Source organism: Periplaneta americana, chromosome 5 (assembly GCF_040183065.1).
Source record: "Periplaneta americana isolate PAMFEO1 chromosome 5, P.americana_PAMFEO1_priV1, whole genome shotgun sequence".
Classification (NCBI taxonomy): Eukaryota; Metazoa; Arthropoda; class Insecta; order Blattodea; family Blattidae; genus Periplaneta; species Periplaneta americana.
Window position 1 is genome coordinate 169,656,459 of NC_091121.1, and position 20,793 is coordinate 169,677,251.

General features: G+C 34.4%; 1 long non-coding RNA gene across 1 annotated transcript in view; it reads right to left on the bottom strand.

Moving 5' to 3' along the window:
* LOC138700552 (uncharacterized) overlaps positions 1-20,793 on the bottom strand; it is a 424,767-nt gene that overhangs the window by 50,678 nt on the left and 353,296 nt on the right. Inside the window, exon 2 of the long non-coding RNA XR_011332390.1 lies at positions 17,749-17,842. This is a non-coding gene — a long non-coding RNA (uncharacterized lncRNA). The remainder of the gene's footprint in view (positions 1-17,748; positions 17,843-20,793) is intronic.

Here is a 20,793-nt window from a genome sequence, read left to right on the forward strand (position 1 = left end):
TTCTGCGTCATCATGCGATGAAAGAGTAATGGAACGGAGAAAAATTCTCTCCGGCTCCGGGATTTGAACCCGGATTTTCAGCTCTACGTGCTGATGCTTTATCCACTAAGCCACACCGGATACAACTCCGACGCCGGTTAGAATCGTCTCAGATTAAGCTCAAACTCTTGGGTTCCCTCAAGTGGCCGCCCTCTGTCGGATCCCGGCCAACTAGTCACTCATATCGAGTGCACCTCAGCACATGTGTGGACTTCGGTCCTGCGTTCATAGACATCTATGACGTAGTGCAGAGGGCGGCCACTAGAGGGAACCCAAGAGTTGGAGCTTAATCTGAGACGATTCTAACCGGCGTCGGAGTTGTATCCGGTGTGGCTTAGTGGATAAAGCATCAGCACGTAGAGCTGAAAACCCGGGTTCAAATCCCGGCGCCGGAGAGAATTTTTCTCCGTTGCATTACTCTTTCATCGCATAGATATTAAATTTTAAAGACGGGAAACAAAGAAAAGGACGTGAATAATTACAATTGCTCTTAATGTGGCACCATGTGATTAATTACGATTTGGCAGGATTTTTTTAACACAATTATCACAATGCCATCCCTCAGAGATGTTGGCAGAGCAAACTGCCGTCGAAATTCTTCGAAAAAAGCTGGTTAAGTCCCTCGAGCACCTATGAGCAAGCCGAATACCACAACGTGAATTAAAGCATATTTCAGCTTGAAATAGTTGACTGTAGGCTCATAGATCGACTTCTTCTCAAGGTGGACCTCGGCTGACTGATGACATTCTACTTCAAAACGTATCGTGGGGTCCACAATGATTCCCTGTTTAGTGTCAGCATTGTACGCTAAAATATCTACTCGTCTCGATGACCCATTTTCAGCTAGACAGGAGATTTCTTCTTCTACTATCCAGCCCTTATTTTTTAATGCGGCAGCAATTTTGGATCTTACAAGATGATGTCTAGAGTTCCTCAAGAGCAATCCCTGTTCACAGAATCCCAAGACGTGTGCTACAGTTTCAATCTCCGGGCAGCCATGTCTGCACCGGGTACCGTCGAGAGATCTGCCGGGAACGAAACGAACAGCTGCAAAATTTGCTGTCATTTTCAGACTAGATATCCATTCACTAGTCGAAAGTCCTTTCTTGTTTGCAATCCAATTGTTGGCGGCTGTTACTTCGCTATGCATCTCAACACATTTTCCCCGTCCTGAAAGGGTCTTCCATGATTCATATTCACGACATCGCAATTCTTCTCGAAAATTTCGAATTGTAGCTTTAGTAAAGTCTTCGGGAAAAGAAAGGCAGAGGGAATCACACGACGATTTGAGTTCGACATCTGTCTCATTCTAATTTCTTTTTTCTTTTTGGGAAGCGCGAAGAAAGATTACTGAGATGCTATAATCATTTCCAGATTTACATCCTAAGTACACGTTTTAGGCCCGGTATTATAAATACGGTTAATCCAAAGATTATTTTAAACTTCAGTTAAACTTAACCGAGAGTGTAACTCAACGCGCTGTATAGCAGAGCCCCTGTTAAGGGGAGTCTGTATTTTCATATCTTACAATGTTAAATTCCTGAATTTTGGGTGCACTTTTCCCAGAAGTTATAAAAGATACAAATGTAGAAAAATAGGGCATATGTAACATATTTTTATGCATACAACAGGTTAAATAAATTTAAAATTCCACTGAGCGGTTGGCAAAAAAATTCTTTCTTCATTGATAACATTTTTTGCATTAAGAATTACTGTAAATTATTTTTGCTGAAGATAGAAATACACTTACATTTTTAGTCTACTGTATGAAATGCCATTACGTTGATACTGTATATTAATTTCAGCCTTCTGGGTACAATATTTTCTGAGAAAAGTGTACCAATGTCACAAAAATGAGAAAGTGCAGAGAAATACAGAAGAATATAAATTTAAATATACAGAAGAATATAATTACAAACAAACAAGGGAAATAGAAATAAAATAATACAAACAATATAAAAAAGGAGATACAGTTAGTATTAACAAAATTTGAGACCGAATGAGCGGCGCTCGTGTTCGGTCGCAGTTCAGATATAATATTAATAGGCCTATAAGAGAATATAAAATAAAATAAAATACGAAATAGAATTAAAATTACAGTTACAGAAATTATATAATACAATATTAATATAAGAGAAATATAGAAAATAAAAAATAATAATAAAGATAAACAAGTAAGAGAAAATAGGAACTAAAAGTTGAATTACAGCGGCAATGGAATTATATAATATAATATTAACACTAGAGAAGAATAATATCGAACGTGAAAAGTAGGACTATATATTTCAAAATTATAGAATACAAATATAATATAGGTTGATTAATTCATACACATAGGCTATAAATTTATTTAATCAAGTTGAAGATATTAACACGTTTCTAATTTTCTTGTTATATGTTAGTGGGTTACATGTTAGAAGTTCTGGGTGTAATTTAGTTAAAACATTGTACAACCGAGGGCCAAAATTAATGCTAAGCTTTAGACCAGCAGATGTAAGACATTAGGTTCTACTAATGTTGAATTAATATTTCGTCTTGTGTCATAATTATGTGTCTGTAATACAAACTTATTACGATTTTTATGATAAAATTTTAACAGCGTATACTTATACATTTGTTCAATATTAAATACATTAAATTCAGAATAAATTAATTTAGTTGGATAATCGAAACGTTTCTTCAAACAAATTTTAATTATTCGTTTTTGTAGTAAATTTAACTGACTAAGATTAATTTTTGTACTTCCACCCCAAACAATTATACCATATTGAATGATAGACTGAATAATGGCCAAATAAACATTTCGTAGAACTCTAATGGGTAAGTAGCATCGACGATTAACCAATTTATAAATTGTTTTACGAAGCCTCTTACAAAGATAAGTAATGTGATGAGGCCATTTTAAATTCTGATCAATAATGATACCCAGAAATGGTGTCAAAGTTTCCATATCTTGCAATGTTATAATTTCTCAGAACTGATAAAAAATATAAAACATAATAGGGTATATATAACATACTTTTATGTATATAACCGGCTGAATGAATTTAAAATTCCACTGAGCTGTTGGAAAGAAAAAGAATTAATTGATAAAGTTTTTTTGCATTATGAATTACTACAACATTATTGCAGAAGATAGGGCTAAAAGCTGACAATTATAAGAAATAAAGTCATATTATTGTTTAACGATAGAAACCAAAATTACATTTTTGTCAAAATTCGGTGTACAGACGCCCCTTAAGTTAAACTGTAGTGGAATACGATTGATACTACTGCTATGAAAGAAAATACGACGATCGCCGCTGTTTGATAATACAGGATGAATATAAAATCTTTGCCTGATTATGATTAATTATATTTCAACATCTATGCCAGAAAGATAAATAAAACCTGCGGCATTAAATCGCCCAATATATCGAGTTTTTTTGTGTGTGTTACAGGTACTGTAATTTATGGTGTGTCCAAAACTACTTTTGACCTGACAAATGGCGCCTTTAGCATTTTACCATGGCAACCATTCAAATCAACCAATCACGAGAGACGCGTAACCATGGTAACGGGACGGTGTTGCCGTATCTATGTTTACAAGTAGCACGTGCATACAATGTCAGGGATGACTTTGAGTTGGGTGGTTAGCGCGTGCGTTGTGTGAATTAAAAATATTGTTTAGTTTTATTATTGTTTTATTGTATCGATAATTATTGCGTTTAAATTAAATTATACGTATTATCTTCGTTGTCATTGTGGAGTATATGACTTGTGTGCGTTTTCTAGTTTCTGCGAGAGTTTCTAAACAGGTGACTTGTGCAATGTTGGATGGAAGGAAAGTCAGGCGGAGAACAGAGAATATTGGACAAAGTGCCCCGTAAAAGAGTCAAGCGCGAGAGATGGTGTGTAACGTAAGAGAGTATTCTGAGAGGGAAAAAGATAATGTCGGGCCTCTTTTACCTTTGGCGCAAGTCGTAATGAGAAGTGCTGCTTGTGTTAAAATACAAACAGCACTTTTATCGATATTGGAAAAGAAAAAGGCCGTGTAGATGAAGATGATGCAGGGTCCTCAAGACTTGAACTCCGGGGAAAAAGGAAAAGTGGAGAAAAGTGTAACAAATATAAATGCTTTTCTAACAATATTACATGGAGGAATACTGCCACTCATAAAAGTAAAGGTATCGTATTAAATTTAAACTTGTTTTTACAGTTTACAGTTATTTCAACGCTTTTCTAACAATGTTACATTACATTAAAGCAGTGGCGGGCATTCCTGCGGCATTGCCGCAGTGACGTCAGACCTCAGCGAAGCATCAAACTTACCCCCTACCTTCCCCTTCCCCCACCCCACGAAAATACTGTGCGTGTGCGTGGCGGATTATACTGGATTGCTGTACTTCGGAGCTTCATTAGTGATACAATATTTTTCGCAGACTCATATGAATCGAGAGGATATCACACTTACAAGAAAGGCGGTTCTTTCATTTCTCATGTTTAGGATAAGTTACAAATATTCAGGACGCGAACTTAAATATGTACATTCTTAAAATAGATCACCTATTATACGAGTTCAAAGAACTGATTTTCAAAGGATGGAGAAAGATTTCAATAATTTTATCACTTATTTTCATGTTTAAATTGAAAATGTTATCCCATAATTGCAGTTAGAGGTACTGGATTTGCAGAATGATGGCTTCTTGAAAGCAGAATGTGAAGGTCTGCTGGGAATTAAAATTTTTGAAAAGATGTCCAGTATAATACCACATATCCACTGCTCAGACAGTCTGCTTAAAAATAATGAGTTTGTATTCATGAAACTACCAGTGCGAACGGCTATTTTCTAAAATTAAATTTATAAGTCCAGCCACAGATCCCTCTTAAGCGATGTTCATCTACTTGCGCAACTGAAAATAGCATGCACAGATATAAATCCCAATTTCGCAGAAATTGTTTTGAAAAATTATTAATTAAATATCATGTGAATGAACTCTTCTAATTACATATGGTAGGTAGGAGTGTAGTGGCGCAACTGTCTGTAAATCCGTCACTGCACTGTAGAGTGCAACCCCTCCCACAGTATGTAATGTGTATTGTTAATGAAACTTGCATACTATGGCATAAGGGGGTAAAACAAACATTTTTCCGTTCATATTTGCTTGGACGATCCCATATTGTTGATGTAAATGGAAAAAGAATTGCTGTTGCTCCAATTAAGTGTGGTGATCCTCAGTGCTCTATTCTTGGTCCATTCCTGTTTCTTATTATGATAAATGACTTGCCATACAATGTGTCGGCTAAAACTATAATGTATGCTGACAATACAACTTTTGTTATCACACATAATAATACTGCTGTGTTAGATTTTATGAAGCAAGCTGTATTTGCTGAAATAAGAAAGTGGTTTTCAATCAATGGATTTATTGTTAATGATGAAAAAACTCATGTGTTAACGCTAAGTTTGAAACAAACCCAAAATAATGTGATAAATGAATCTGTAAAGATGCTGGGTATGTATCTGGATCCTAAACTAAGGCGGAACAGCCATGTCAGTTATGTATGTAAAAGAATTTCTAGAGTAATTTATCTCTTGAGAAGTATCATGCACAAGATTCCCAAACATTATTTAAAACAAGTTTACTATGCACTATTTGAAAGTGTTATTAGATATGGGTTACTTTTATATGGAAATAGTTCTGATCTTCCAAACATTTTGTTACTGCAGAAAAAGGCAGTTCGTATTTTAACAATGTCACCACCCAGACTATCATGTAGATCTCTTTTCAAAAATGAAAAGATTATGACAATCTACAATCTATATATTTTTGAACTTTTAATGTATGTAAACAAGAATATTACTAATTATACAAGTATAGCTGATCTGCATCGCTATGAAACCAGATATAATGATCGATTAAACGTACCACATGTCGGGTTGCAAAAAACACAATCAAGCTATGTAATTACTGCAATAAAAGTATATAATAAGATACCAACAAATATAAAGGCACTTAATGAAACACAATTTAAACTTCAGCTTAAGATATGGCTACAAAATAATCCCTTTTATAGTATGAATGATTTTTTTTTAAATGATGTAGTATTTTAGTTAAATTTTATTATTTTTTTACTCTTTTAATATTTTAAATATTGACATATTGTTTTTTTTATATTAACACATTGACGAGGCCTCTTGTATTCTTGTACTTTCAGGCAAATAAATAATATGAATGAATATGTGTATAGTTGCCATTTAAATCCTGTCTTGTGGGTTGCGTTCATTTTGCCCATCACTGCATTAAAGAATACTGGTGCTGCTGCTAAAATAATAAAAATAATAATATATACTAATTTTAATGCATAGCATTCAACAAATTTGTTAGCAATGTATACGTTCATGTCAGCTGTTGTTGCTGCACTCTATCGGCAGCGCGCTCGTTTACACGTAAGATGGACAACATTACAACATTGCTCCCCCTTCTCTGTAAGCCGTCAAGTCGGAAATAGTTTTGGTCACACCATAGGAGTGCTGCTGCCACAATGGCGTCTATGCAGGAGAAAGCCCAGTGTGTTATGTGGTTCCATGAATCACGGTCGCCTATTACGGTCCAGCGACAGTTACGAAGGGAATATGGTCGAGATCCGCCAGATGATGTGAGGAGCATCATGAAAAATTTAAAGAGACTGGCAGTGTTGGTGACAAGACAAGAACTGGCAGATCTGCAGTGAGTGACGAAGCTGTTGATACCGTGCGTATAGCTTTTCAACGCAGTCCGCAGAAATGGACGAGTCGTGCCTCCAGAGAAACCGGCATACCTCAGAGCACCATAGTGAAGATTTTAACCAAACGGCTGTAGAGAAGGTGACGGAAGAGATGTTGGCAAACACATGGAGAGAGATTGAATAACGTCTAGACGTTCTACGGGCAACAAACGGAGTACATATCGAAGTGTATCCATAGAAACTTTATGCGTTGAGCTATCATTTGCAAAAAAAACGGCATAGATGTTGAGACATAATTAATCATAATCAGGCAAAGACTTCATATTCACCCTGTATTATTGCTGTTAAAATGGCCGACGCTCGTGAAGAATCTTCATTAAGAAACATCTTTTGTTCTTAGATACCAGAGTGAATATCATAAGAAACCTGTAAAGGGTCAATAATGCCTACTTCAGTATGCCCGTCAGACTTAACTTCAAATAGTGTCTTCATTCTACAATCTTCGATACACTCTTGTAATACTTTTATAATCACTGTTTAACTGATTGCTCAAGCTATCTTTTTATTTGTTATCGTTTGTTAGTGACATAAATAATACGCAAGTTATCATTTGTATTCTGTTAGCGTTCTTTAGCAATATAAATAATATTCAAGTTATAATTTATATTCTGTTATCGTTGTTTAGCGTTAAAAATAGACAGTGGATGCGGGATGACTTATCGTTGAATGTAGGTGCACATTTACTATATGTTAAATTCTTTTCATTCAGACCATTGGCTCAACAGGTTTTAATGACGTCAACATGCTACTGTATCTCCGTACAATCAGAAGGAAAAGAAAAGTGACAATGTAGCACATATCTCGTCACCACTGATGGAATTACCAGCGTTGCAGTAAACGACGATATATTCTCTTAAATTGTCGAAGCTGAATCGTCTTCGCCTATCGCTTACGAAGCTGAATCGTCTTCGCCTATCGCTTACGAAGCTGAATCGTCTTCGCCTATCGCTTACGAAGCTGAATCGTCTTCGCCTACCGCTTGAACAGTTTTCGTTTCGAGAGAATTTCTGAAAAAAAAAAAAAAAAAAAAAAAAAAAAAAAAAAAAACCTCTAAAAAGGGGGGAGGGTCACTTAATTTCTTTAGGGGAATATTTGCACTGAGCGTCATGTTGAACATGTCTTTGCAAAATGTTTCCCGCATAACTAAATGATGATGATGATGATGATGTAGATGGTTCCTCAGATTTCATTTCATCGCATTTCCTGGGCGATGCACTGTTGCAATGTTTCTCTATACTTTGAGTTGTTCTGGTTTTTATTTCAATTTTACATACATTACACACGATATTGTCTTCGTTAATACATAAAGTCAGTCCCATACTTCTTAATTGCACTTCGCTTCTGTGAGCGAATTGAACGTTTTGCCTTCAACATGCTACTGTATCTCCGTACAATCAGAAGGAAAAGAAAAATGACAATGTAGCATATATCTCGTCATCATTGATGGAATTACCAGCGTTGCAGTAAACGACGATATATTCTCGTAAGTACAAACCCTAGTAATGCCGCAATTCGATTATTGTGACGTTTTGTTAAGTGACCTAAGTTCTGAATTGTCAGTCAAGTGACAGCGAGCTCAGAATATGTGCGTCAGATACGTCTGCAACATCCGACGATATGATCACATATCATCGTTCTTCGCAAGTCTTTCGTGGCTCCGACTTAAAGAACGCAGAACATTACACTCTTTGTCTTTACTGACTATCGAATTCTGCACATCTCAACACCAAATTACCTTTCGTCTCGTTTCTCCTACCTATACTCTAACCACGACGTAAATACCGGATCACTTATCTGTGGCACGCTAAGTATACCTCTTCATAGAACATCTTGTTATTCATCATCTTTTACAGTATCCACCTCGCGTCAATGGAATTCCTTGCCACAAAGTATTAGGGGCTGCAAGACAATGAACACCTTTAAAAACAGCTTAAAAGATAACCTTATTAGCATTTCACTCCAATCTTACTGACAAACTATCACTGACTGCATTGTTACTTCATTCTTTAGACATCATCCTGATAGTGCTGTATTTTCAAAATTATCTCATAATAATCTCTTTCTATTATCTAATATAATTTGAAATATATTAACATTCTATGTATTTTAGCTTAATTCTGCTACACAGTTTATTTCAGTGTTTAATTAATAGTTCATAGTATTTTGTTGTTTAATTCATATATAACTCTTGAATACATGTAACTCTCACTTAATCAAATTGTTGAATTCTTTGTAAGTTCATGCATATGTATATAAACTTTTTGCTGGTTGAGTGGAAGAGAAGGCCTTACGGCCTTAACTCTGCCAGGTAAAATAAAATATTATTATTATTATTATTATTATTATTATTATTATTATTATTATTATTATTATTATTATTATGAATGGATCAGGATAACACTATTCAACGCGTCCTGAATTCTTGAGCAGGATAACACAACTGCACACATTGCGTTGCAATGTTACTATGAACGGACCGGGGTTCCTTCGTTCTGTACGCTGCTGTACTCGCCAGGTACACAAAAGACGGATGACGCGGCACGTGCCATATACTCCGATACGAAACAACTTCACTTTTCCTTAAGTCATCCCGCATACTCTGTCTAGTTGTAAATAATATTCAAGTTATCATTTATATTTTGTTATCGTTCTTTAGCGATATAAATAATACTCAAGTTATCATTTATATTCTGTTATCGTACTTTATCGTTATAAATAATATTCAAGTTACCATTTATGTTCTTCATTTAAGATCGAGAAATTCAGGTGCCTAAAACTGTACTTTTAATGTTTATTTTGATAAATGTAGAGCCAATTTAAGCGTCTAAAGTTGATTTTCAGGGTCTGAAAATCGGAGATCTAATTATCAATTAAATCTTCTTCTGAGTAATGAACAACTGAAGGAATCTTAGCGTTGGAACTTACACTTAAGTCCAAGGTAACGCTGTTTTTGTCGAATGATCCTTTCGCACAATTGTATTTAGCCTATGTAAAAAGTAATACAGGGACATCATTTTATTTTTACTAACATTTTTAATATTAACCCGGCTATACCTTTAGAGAACCGGAAACACCGTTCGCTACCTCCTTCCACGACTGGAGGTCGATGATACCGGCGTAAAACACAAACAAATCACTTTACTAGGTATAGGAGGGAAGAAAAGTACTTCATCCATTTACGTAAACTAGGAAATATCGCGATTTTGAGTTCGATAATTTTCATTACGTTTTTGTTTAATCAAAATGCAGTACTGTATTAAGAATAAGTGTTTTTACTCACGAACTGAGCTATTCATGCGAACGTATTCATTATGCAGTGTATATTATACTGTCTACACCACATTAGCGTACGATATAGAGAATGAAGTTCAATTGAAAAATAATCATAATATGAATATTTGAACACTTTTTTGAAAATGGTGGCCGTTCATTTCGATACAGGCTTCAGTTCTTTTGTGCATATTATCGCACTATAGACTATTGCATCTAATTCCAATTGCCAGTTTCGTCCTTCGTACTAGTAACTCATGTTGAAATAATTATGTACCTACTCTATAAAAGAGTACCTTATGTACTGTAATTTCAATCTTCACTTCTGCCCGACCAGCACAGATAAAATTACTCAGGCATGCTATCTACTGTCCGTCCAAGTGGTTATGCCGCAGGATCGTCGAAAGGAGGGAAATCACGTGACAGTTAATTACTTAACGAGGCCCTTTTATTTAAGTTATTTTAAACAGTTGCATAATATTACGTAAACGTCCAATTCCTAACAGAAATAAATGTTTTCAGAAAAGAGCTAAGACAGCCCTGCTTTTACAGAGGGACGTGCAGAAGCAGGTGGGGGAAATCGGAATGCGACGTAGGCAAACGGACGGTACCTGTGCGAAAATATGATTCAATATTGAAAGTTCTTTCGTCACTGGAAAACGCGAACATATTTCTGGAACGTACTATACTCAATAACTCAGTGCTGTTTACTATATGCGGCCTTGATTCTGTCTGGAGAACAGTTGAAACTTCATTAGTAGAAGGGGTGGGAGTGAAGTACATTAAAAAACTCAGGTACAATAAAAATTGAAGTAAAAATAAAATGATGTCCCTGTATATCTGTTCGTATCTTGTAAATCAAAAGTAATGAAATATTGTATCTACTACTGCAGTACTATATGAATTCTGTTCGTATGACGTGCTGTCCATATTATCCGATATCATATCATTAAATGTCACAAAGTAATATACGTAATTAATTTAGCAATAATAAAACTGTCTATCCTTGGTATTCTGCAATGCAAATTACAATAACCGTGATATTATACACTGTCGGTAATGAGAGTTTATAGACTTGTTATTAATATTATTATTGCCAATGTCAAAGGGAATATTTAATATGCGGCTCTGTTACGTGCTGTTGGTTTAACTATGAATAAGTAATTACATAATGTTTATGACATCGGAAGCACTTAATTATACAAAATAGAGAAGTAATACAATATGTGATTAATTTCACTGTGTAAACATTTTAGTAGTTATTTATTTAATAACATTTGAAAAGTATCACACAGTATTGAATTAATTTAATATAAATTCCATTAAGTAATTACATTCAGCAAAACAGAACCGGCAACTGTCAAAAATCTAATCAGTGTGCACAGACAAATTAGAAGCTACGCTTGAATTTAAATTACTGTGCTTATATGACAAAGACGTATGAATTATTGCCAACTCTTACTGAAAACAATCTGCAGTAGTATTCCTCCAAAACTACAGTAAAATTTGGGATTTAAAGAAAAAAAAAAGAGAAAGACAAGGGGGTATTCTTTTCCCAATACTACAGTATTTAATCTCTATGTTGAAAGAGATTTTAAGACGAAAATTCAAATAGTAATATCGGTATTACTTGGGGAGGTACACTATTGGCCTGCAAAAATTTAGTGAAATTCATTTTTTATATCTCAGCCACTATAAAAAGCTAAATCAACAAAATTTTTCATTTTTAATATACATACAGTACATTACACTTTATAAAACACTACTCAGAATATTAAAATATCTAACAATTAGCCTATCTGTAAAAATAATATCAAAGTTGAATATATTTTTACAACTGTAAAGCATTTACATACGCGTAATAAAATATTCGAATAATTAAATTTTTGCATGATTCTTTTCCTGGAATGTTTTAAAGACCTAGGGGAACATGGGGCAGGACGGGGTAGTTAATGTTTGAATGCTTTTATTTGGTATCAAATAATGTAAATGTATAGGTTTTATGACATATATGCTTTTATTACACTGTAAACAAGTAAAAAATATGTACTTCGAGTGAAACCCGGTCATTATAACCTTAAAATAAATTAGTTTTTCGAAATGTGTTTTTTGCCCCGTTCTGCCCCACGTATGGGGCAAAATGGGGTATCTATTTTTTGTAATAATTAAGTGGCAAAAGTGACAAAAATTATATACTGAAAGTGTGAATATTACAACATTTTGCAAGTTTACTTGACAAAAAGTCATTCGCAAAATACGCAAATGTGCGTGGCATCCTCGTCTTCACTGTCTACTCCTGCCCATTTCAGACATGATACGCATCTAATCCAACCTTCTTCTGACAGACAACAGAACGAACAACCCATTACAGGAGGTGAAATTTAATTAAATATGACGTGGGGCAGGACGGGGTACTGCCCTGTTATGCCCCACCCCGTTTTGCCCCACAGACACAATTTATAAGTTATGAGGTATTGGCAGGAAAAATAACGCACGATATTTAAGAACGTTTTGGAATTAAAAGCCAGGTAAGCACTCTATAATATGACATTAAAATAGATTATCTAAATAAATCTCATTTCTACTTAAGTGTGACAAGAGAACACTTTAAAGTTGCAAATGAATGATACAATATGATGCAGCAACCGAATAACATACAACAGATGCAAGGAATGCCAGTAAGTGTTGTGTGATGATATATTTACATAAGTTGAAGTGCTAAAAATATTCGGCAGATTTGCACTACTTGTTGGGAAGATAGAGGCTATACCCCGTCCTGCCCCATATTCCCCTACATCAGCAAAATAGTCTAGGATATTTTGCCTATTCCTTCAGGAAATATTTTGTTCTTAATAAAAAATTTCAGAAAATTTAATATTGAAGCTAACGATTAAGAAAAAAAAATTCTTCAAGGAACAGATAAAAGATCCTAGACTATGTTATTGATGTATGTGGATCTTTGAAACATTCCAAAAGAATCATGCACATATGTAACTAATCGTAGGCCTATATCTTCTTATATAAATTCTTTACGGTTGTAAACATATTATGCAAATTTTATATTATTTTTACAGGTAATCAATAGCTATTAATATTCTGAATGGCGTTTTATAAAGTGTAATGTATGTATAAATGTTTTGTTCATTTGGAGTTTATACAGAGTGATTTATATAGAACTGACACATTTCTTTCTTTAATTATTCCGTTGGAAATTCATTCAATGACCCAATTTTAGCATCAAATTAAGCAGAATGTTCTGGAGTTTCGATTCCTTGTCACTAGATGCTCAGATGTTTATGTTTTATTATTGTTGGCAGCACTGACCCAATTTTAGCACCAAATTAAGCAGAATGTTCTGGAGTTTCGATTCCCTGTCACTAGATGCGCAGATGTTTATGTTTTATTCCTATTGTTGGCAGCACTAGATGCGCAGATGTTTATGTTTTATTCCTATTGTTGGCAGCTATTTTCGACATTTTGTGTCAACGTGAAAATGCAGTACACATTAAATCAACGACTCTTCCTTGTGAAGCAATACTGGATTACGAATTCAATTACAGCTACTCAAAGGGCATACCAGAGAGAATTTGGTGTTCGCAATCCTCCCAAAAGAAACACAATATTGGGACTGGTAAACAAATTGGAAACAACTGGATCTCTGGTGAGTGAAAAGGGCAAGCATCGTTCATCTAGGCTTCCTACGGTTGTTGTTGACGTAAGAGCACGACTGGAGCAGTCACCCAAAAAATCATTAAGACGTTTATCTTTGAGTTTGTTGAGCAACTGGACGATGCAGAGCTGAGTCAAGGATATTTTCAGCAAGATGGCGCTACATGCCATACATCAAATGAATCCATGGAACTAATTGCAAGTTTCTTTGACAACCGAATAATTTCCAGGAACCTGTGGCCACCGAGATCTCCGGATTTGACAACGCCGGACTTCTTTCTATGGGGTTACTTAAAAGACAGGGTTTACGCCACACGTCCCCAGACATTGGTCGATCTGAAGCACAACATCACACAGGAGATTCAAGCTATTGAAAACAGAGTCCTCCAACGAGTTGCCAGTAACATGAAACGACGTGTTGATTTGTGTCTTATGCAGGATGGAGGACATTTTCAACATTTGCTATAGAGGTAAATAATCTCCCAAAATTCCTCTACATTTTAGGTATAATAAGTTGTCACTAGCACAATTCGTTTTGAAACAATTAATGAAAGAAATGTGTTAGTTCTATATAAATCACTCTGTAGTAGCTGAGATATAAAAAAATCAATTTCACTAAATTTTTGCAGACCATTGGTGTACCTTCTCCCTTAAAGTAAATAATATCGTCGTCAATAATAAATATGCCGATAGTACAATGTTATAGGCCTTGTAGATGAAGCTAACGATCTTTTACTTTTAGTCACTGCTACCTGTACAGCAGCGGTGACCAAAATTCGAGCTGCAGTGATTACATGCGACTGACAGCCTATGAAGTAAGGAGACAGAAAAAAAGGTATTTGGCATGAAAACTACAACCAGTGATGGTTCCTACACTAATATCTTGTTCAATCCCGCGGATAAAAATCTCAAGCTTTGCTGTATCAGCAATGTCAGTGCTGCCATCAAGAGCCAGTGAATAATATACGATTTTTCTTGCTTCTTTTTTTAACCTTCCTCTTGGATATCCTAATGAGGAATTTTCTAAATTCTTCTCTCTCTATACTTGGTCGAAAAATTCGTAGTTTTTTTCAAAATTAAAAACGTCCTATGGACAAATTATTTAAGCTGTTTTAATCATTACTCTTTTGAGAAATTCTGTTCTATTAAAAGGCTTTAGAACACGAGATATTTCAACCTGACTTTCTTAAATTTGTTCTTTCAAATGACTTTAACTTCAACATGTTTAGTCCACTCCTGTGGAGTAACGGCTAGCACGTCTGGCCGCGAAACCAGGTGGCCCGGGTTCGATTCCCGGTCGGGGCAAGTTACCTGGTTGAGGTTTTTTCCGGGGTTTTCCCTCAGCCCAATATGAGCAAATGCTGGGTAACTTTCGATGCTGGACCCCGGACTCATTTCACCGGCATTATCATTTTCATCTCATTCAGACGCTAAATAACCTAAGCTGTTGATAAAGCGTCGTAAAATAACCTAGTAAAATAAATAAAAGATCAACATGTTTATGTATTTATAATTTTGCATTATGTGGAATACCATTTTTGGCTGGATTTTATTCAAGGGATTTAATTTTGGAGATAGTTTCTTTAAGATACATAAATATTTTTGGATTTTTTTTTTGTTTTATCTAATCTTTCTCTTCCTGGCTATGATTTAAAACACGTCAATTTCTGGCGTTTAACAATTCGTTAGCACATAATATTGGATCAGTTTTTCTCAAATATTATTATTAAATGAATAACTAATTAATAGTTATCTTCATCTAAAGATTAAGAAGATTAGAATTGAGATAAAACCTAATAATTTTACCCTTCTAGGGAGAAGATCTAAAAAATATCAATATTCATGCACGTACAGAAGAATATAGACACTCACACATACTGGTAAACACATACTTAGTTATCAGTAATAATAATAATAATAATAATAATAATAATACATTATACAGTGTGGCAATTAATGTTTCTATATACTCCTAAGTGAACCGTTGAGCAATGTAAACATAAGCCTATTACATTTTGTCCGACAGAATAGCAAAGAAGTTCTCCTTCTCATTCTTTTCGAAACCACCTCTTACTGCTTGTAGAGACAGAGTTTGTAGAGCGGCATGATACCGCCACTGCTTGCCCTCAGTACGTGATTGAAACACACAGCAATGTACAGGAAACTCCTCGTACCCGTTTGAATGTCTGTGATTACACGATGTAATCACGACACCCGCTTTGGTCACCGCTGCTGTACAGCTATATACACTGCAGCTAGGTAGCACACGAAGTAATCAAAGGTTGTTCACACACTGTTTATTATAGCCTACATCCCTGTCCTAAGCCAATATACTTTTCTCCACTTCACATATGATACACCAGCCGCGGCGAAAATGCGACTCACGAGCACATTGTGGCTCGCAGTGCATTTCTCTTGCTTCCTACCTACAACCCCCACCCTCCCACTCACTGGAGTTAAACTCCGTTCTATTTGTATTTGCCTCTGACCTGCGAGTGGCGTATCGTCGCAATATCTCCCTCGAAATCATGTACCTCTATAAAAACGAAAGTTTCAAGTAGGATGGGAGGATGCATTTTTTTGCTGACAATATGACGAGAGTATTAAATGTATGATTTGTTCACAAGTATTACGAGGAAAACGGTTGTATAACATACAACGGCATTATAAATTACTACATGTTACTGATGAAACATTAAAAGGTTAAGTGTTGTTGTTGCTATTATTATTATTATTATTATTATTATTATTATTATTATTATTATTATTATTATCATCTCTGTACGTCGATCCTTTTTCAGCAGATGTACGAATAATGCGGTTAGATCTACAATTTAAACTCACAGATTTACAATTTGATGTTAAATGAAAGCTATATGTAAGGACTTGACAAATGTTGAACTTTCAAATCTCTGGCAAAAAATAAATATTTGAAGCTTCGTTCTTTTGCTTGCTCTGTTGAAGCCATGTTCGCTACAACTTAAATTACGTTTGTGAAAAATTATTTTCAACAATGAAAATAGTAAAAATCAAATTTAGATCACGACTGACAGACAAATACCTTCGTGATCAACTACTACTGATTTTGAAACTCTGCCGCAGAGACATTCTGAAGACAATTAATACTGTAGGTTGTGATAATGTGTCCTATGTTTCATTGTTCATTTCTTTCTTCGTTACACGTACTAAACATTAGTTTGTAGCCTTGTACTGTATATCATTTTATTTAAGTACTTGACGTAAGGAAAATGAAAAACCGTTTATGCCAGACAGTTGCTTCACTTCCCCTTCGGGTGTCCGCCTCCCTCCATAGGTGCTATGCACGTTGTAGCTTACACAGTGGCTCGGCGCACTATGGCATTTTCGCCACGGCTGTGATACACGGACGAAAGATTTCTTGTGACATAAGCTCGGCACAACTATTCTCCATGTTAAAACGGCATTTGTGTTGCTGTATACACAAATTTAACCTCCAGATAAATAAATATACACAAAACACAGTAAATAGCTAAAGCTTTGCTTGTCTAAGCCAATAAGTTTCATCTCCACAAATAAAAGACAGGCAAGTATCACAAAATACTGAAGGCAAATATAGTGGATAAAAGGATGATAAGAATGCAACAGAGTGTAATTGCGGGTTGGAAATAGAAAGAAATAGGCTACTACTGACCGTTGTATTAGCAGTAGCATGACACAAAACATGATTGGAACTACAGGCACCAACTTCTAAGGGAGACAAGACACGTCAAGAAGAATGAGGGTATGCAACAATTATCAGTCACAAACATTGTGCAAGTTTACAAAACATGCGAATTGAAATAGCGCATCTCTCAAAGAATTAACACGAACAAAATGCATCACATATTATATTCGGGCTTCTTGCTTTAAGGCATGCGGAAAATTGCAATTCTAAATTATGTGATAAAACTGTGAATCCCATTTCTCCAGAGCTTATTATCATGCATATATGTCGCATGCGCTCTTTCATATAATTTATCGTACCTTAAAATCGGGGTCAGGAGTCATTCTCTTAAAAGAGCCCACGATATAAAGATTCCCCGTGCCCGTATCTACCATCTTGGCCTGCGTACTGTACCTGAAACACAAAGAAATACAGCATTCATATTTAGGTTCGAAACTACACAACTTCATTTTAAGAATGACAGTGACGTCACACAAGAATGTGGCTTATTAACACACACACAAATATGAAGATGAATTTCAGTACTGAATACACAATTTCAAAATAATTAACTGTTTACTTATAATTTATTTGACATTATTTCAATCTATATTTATGTATGGTATTATAGGTTGGGGTGGAACTTATAAATCCAACCTATATCCGTTAATTTTACTACAGAAAAAAAAGTATTAAATTTGTTTAAAAAAGCAGAAATATTACCCAACTGAATTGTTGTTTAAATATTTCAAAGTTTTCAACATTAAACAAATTTATTATTTTATTTTATTAAAATATTTTCACAGAAATCTTAATAACTTTGAAAGGTATATACATAAATATAGAACTAAAAATATGAATTCTCTGCGTTTGTCTGAACCTAAATGTAAAACCAATGCAGCTTTTTATCATAGCATGAGTCAAGGTCCCCAGATTATTAAACGAATTTTATTATAATATTATTTTAACAACGAATCCTCTCCAAATTAATAAAAAAAATTGTATTGGATTTATAGTTTGTTTTTAAACATATTAAACACTTTTTAATCCGTATTCCCTCTCAATTTTAATTTTATTTTTGTCTGTATTGGAATCCCCTCCTGAGCACGAGTCTTACTCATTCAGGAGTGGGCTAGTTTATCTTACATTGTATTAACTTGTATTCATTTCAAACTTACTATAAATAAATAAATAAGTAAGTAAGTAACTAAATAAATAAATAAATCAATCAATCAATCAATCAATCAATGAATCAACGAATGAATCAATGAATAAACGAATGAATGAATGAATGAATCAATGAGTCAATCAATCAATCAACGGATGGATGGATGGATGAATGAATGAATGAATGAATGAATGAATGAATGAATGAATGAATGAATAAATAAATATAAATATATAAAAATTAATTTGTTAAAAATATGATATACACATATAAGAACAGTCCGGATCAGCTTACTTAACACCCTAAAAACATGAAACCTAACAATTTTCCCCCTATTACTAAATATGCTAGTCGATTATACCCGGTAATGATTTTCTAACTTTCAGGTTGAATTTTATTTTACCAACTTCGTTTAGAATTTCAGGTACTAACAAATAGTACATCTGGCAGTTATTTTCTAACTGTTATGTTAACAGCAATAATTCCGGTTTTGCAGTAAAGGAAACTGACGAAAATTTAATGTAAGTACCTAAGATTGTGAATTAATAATTAATTAGTAATACTGGTATTAATATTAGTATTAATATACAATTCAGTTCTGTTGCAGTTTGATTGCAATTCAACTCTATATTTAGGTATATTCACGTAATTACAGTAAAATAAAAATAGCTTATAGACCTACTTGGTATAAAACATGCACGTAACTAATGGACACAAAATTATTTCACATTTTAATGAAATACTTTCGTGTTTAGATTTTCATTAAAATATCAAAGAGAGTAAAAAGCATGACAGCTCCTTCTCCAAGAAAGAAAGTGCTTGTAAGTATTTTAAATACGCTATACACTTCAAAGTGGTATTCTGTTTTCAGTATTCGTACTGATCATTTCGCGTGATTAAACAAAATACATTTTTTTAGGTTAGGTCTCATGAATCGTAATGTTTTGGCAAAGCACTGAATTTCACGTTCCCAGATAAAATAAATTTTAATATTAGACCATACTAATGTTAATTATAAACATAATATGCAAGATGTCCAGGAGGAGAACATGCTATTTCATACATTAGTGAACCATTTAGAAAACACCTTGAAACATAAAGATGAGATATGGTAAATAAGCAAGAAATTCTTACTCGATGGTTGAGAACCAGATTGTTCTAAGTCCAACTTTTTATAAGAAAGAAATCTGTGTTTCATTGAGTTCCAGTTCTTGTCTGCATATATGAATCGAACAAAATTGTAAACATTCCTCTTCATAAGGTTGCTGTGAAGCTATTCCAAATTGTTTCATGAAGCTTGGCATGTCAGGAGCTTAAAATAGCTCTCCTGAAAAAAAAAAACAGTAAAATGGACTTGGAACAGTCTGGTTCTGGGCCATTGTATCGTTAATACTATATAATTATTTTTGTTATTATTATTAATACTACTATTATTATTTCAGTACGTAGCATTACGATTTTACCCTTTTTGGTGATATCTGGTATTAGTTGGTAACACTGAACAAATGGCCAAATTTGACTTTTAGGAACTACGTAAAACCATTTCTAGTGTAATGGACGTTATCATAGCTGAAGCTAATGTATTATAAACCCTTAACTTCATAGCAAAACACATTGCTGATGCTGATAATTACTCGCAGCTTCATTTATTACTGTTACATGCAATTTATTCTTCAATTACTTTTGTGCGAGATCGTGCGTATTTGCTTGTTTTCAGCACAGAACCAATACGCGGTGAGTGTGAAATACCACATTCAGTATTCCCAACGTAACACACATAACAATTTCCCTCTTCTTACCGCTTAAGCGCGACATTCATTTTACTGCTTTAGGCTTTTAACATATTATTTTTAGAGACGTTTAACATAGTAATAATTATAAATTGGAAACTTACCACTGCTGTTTCACCTAAATTGCAATGTTAATTATTGTTTTTAAATATTTGCAAAAATTAAGTAAAGTCTACTACTCCACGAAACTTATTGCATTCCTGATACAAGTAACATTAAGGAAGCCGTGAAAAAATCAACGAGATTCCAGATGCCGATGTTATTACTGCAATATGTTATATAAATAATATTGTTAAAATATTAAAATGAACAATAAATCATTACATAACCTTACCGTTTGTTTTAAGTTCGCATTTATAGACTGGGGGGAAAAAAAGACAGACGTAGGGTAAACTGTATAGTGATTG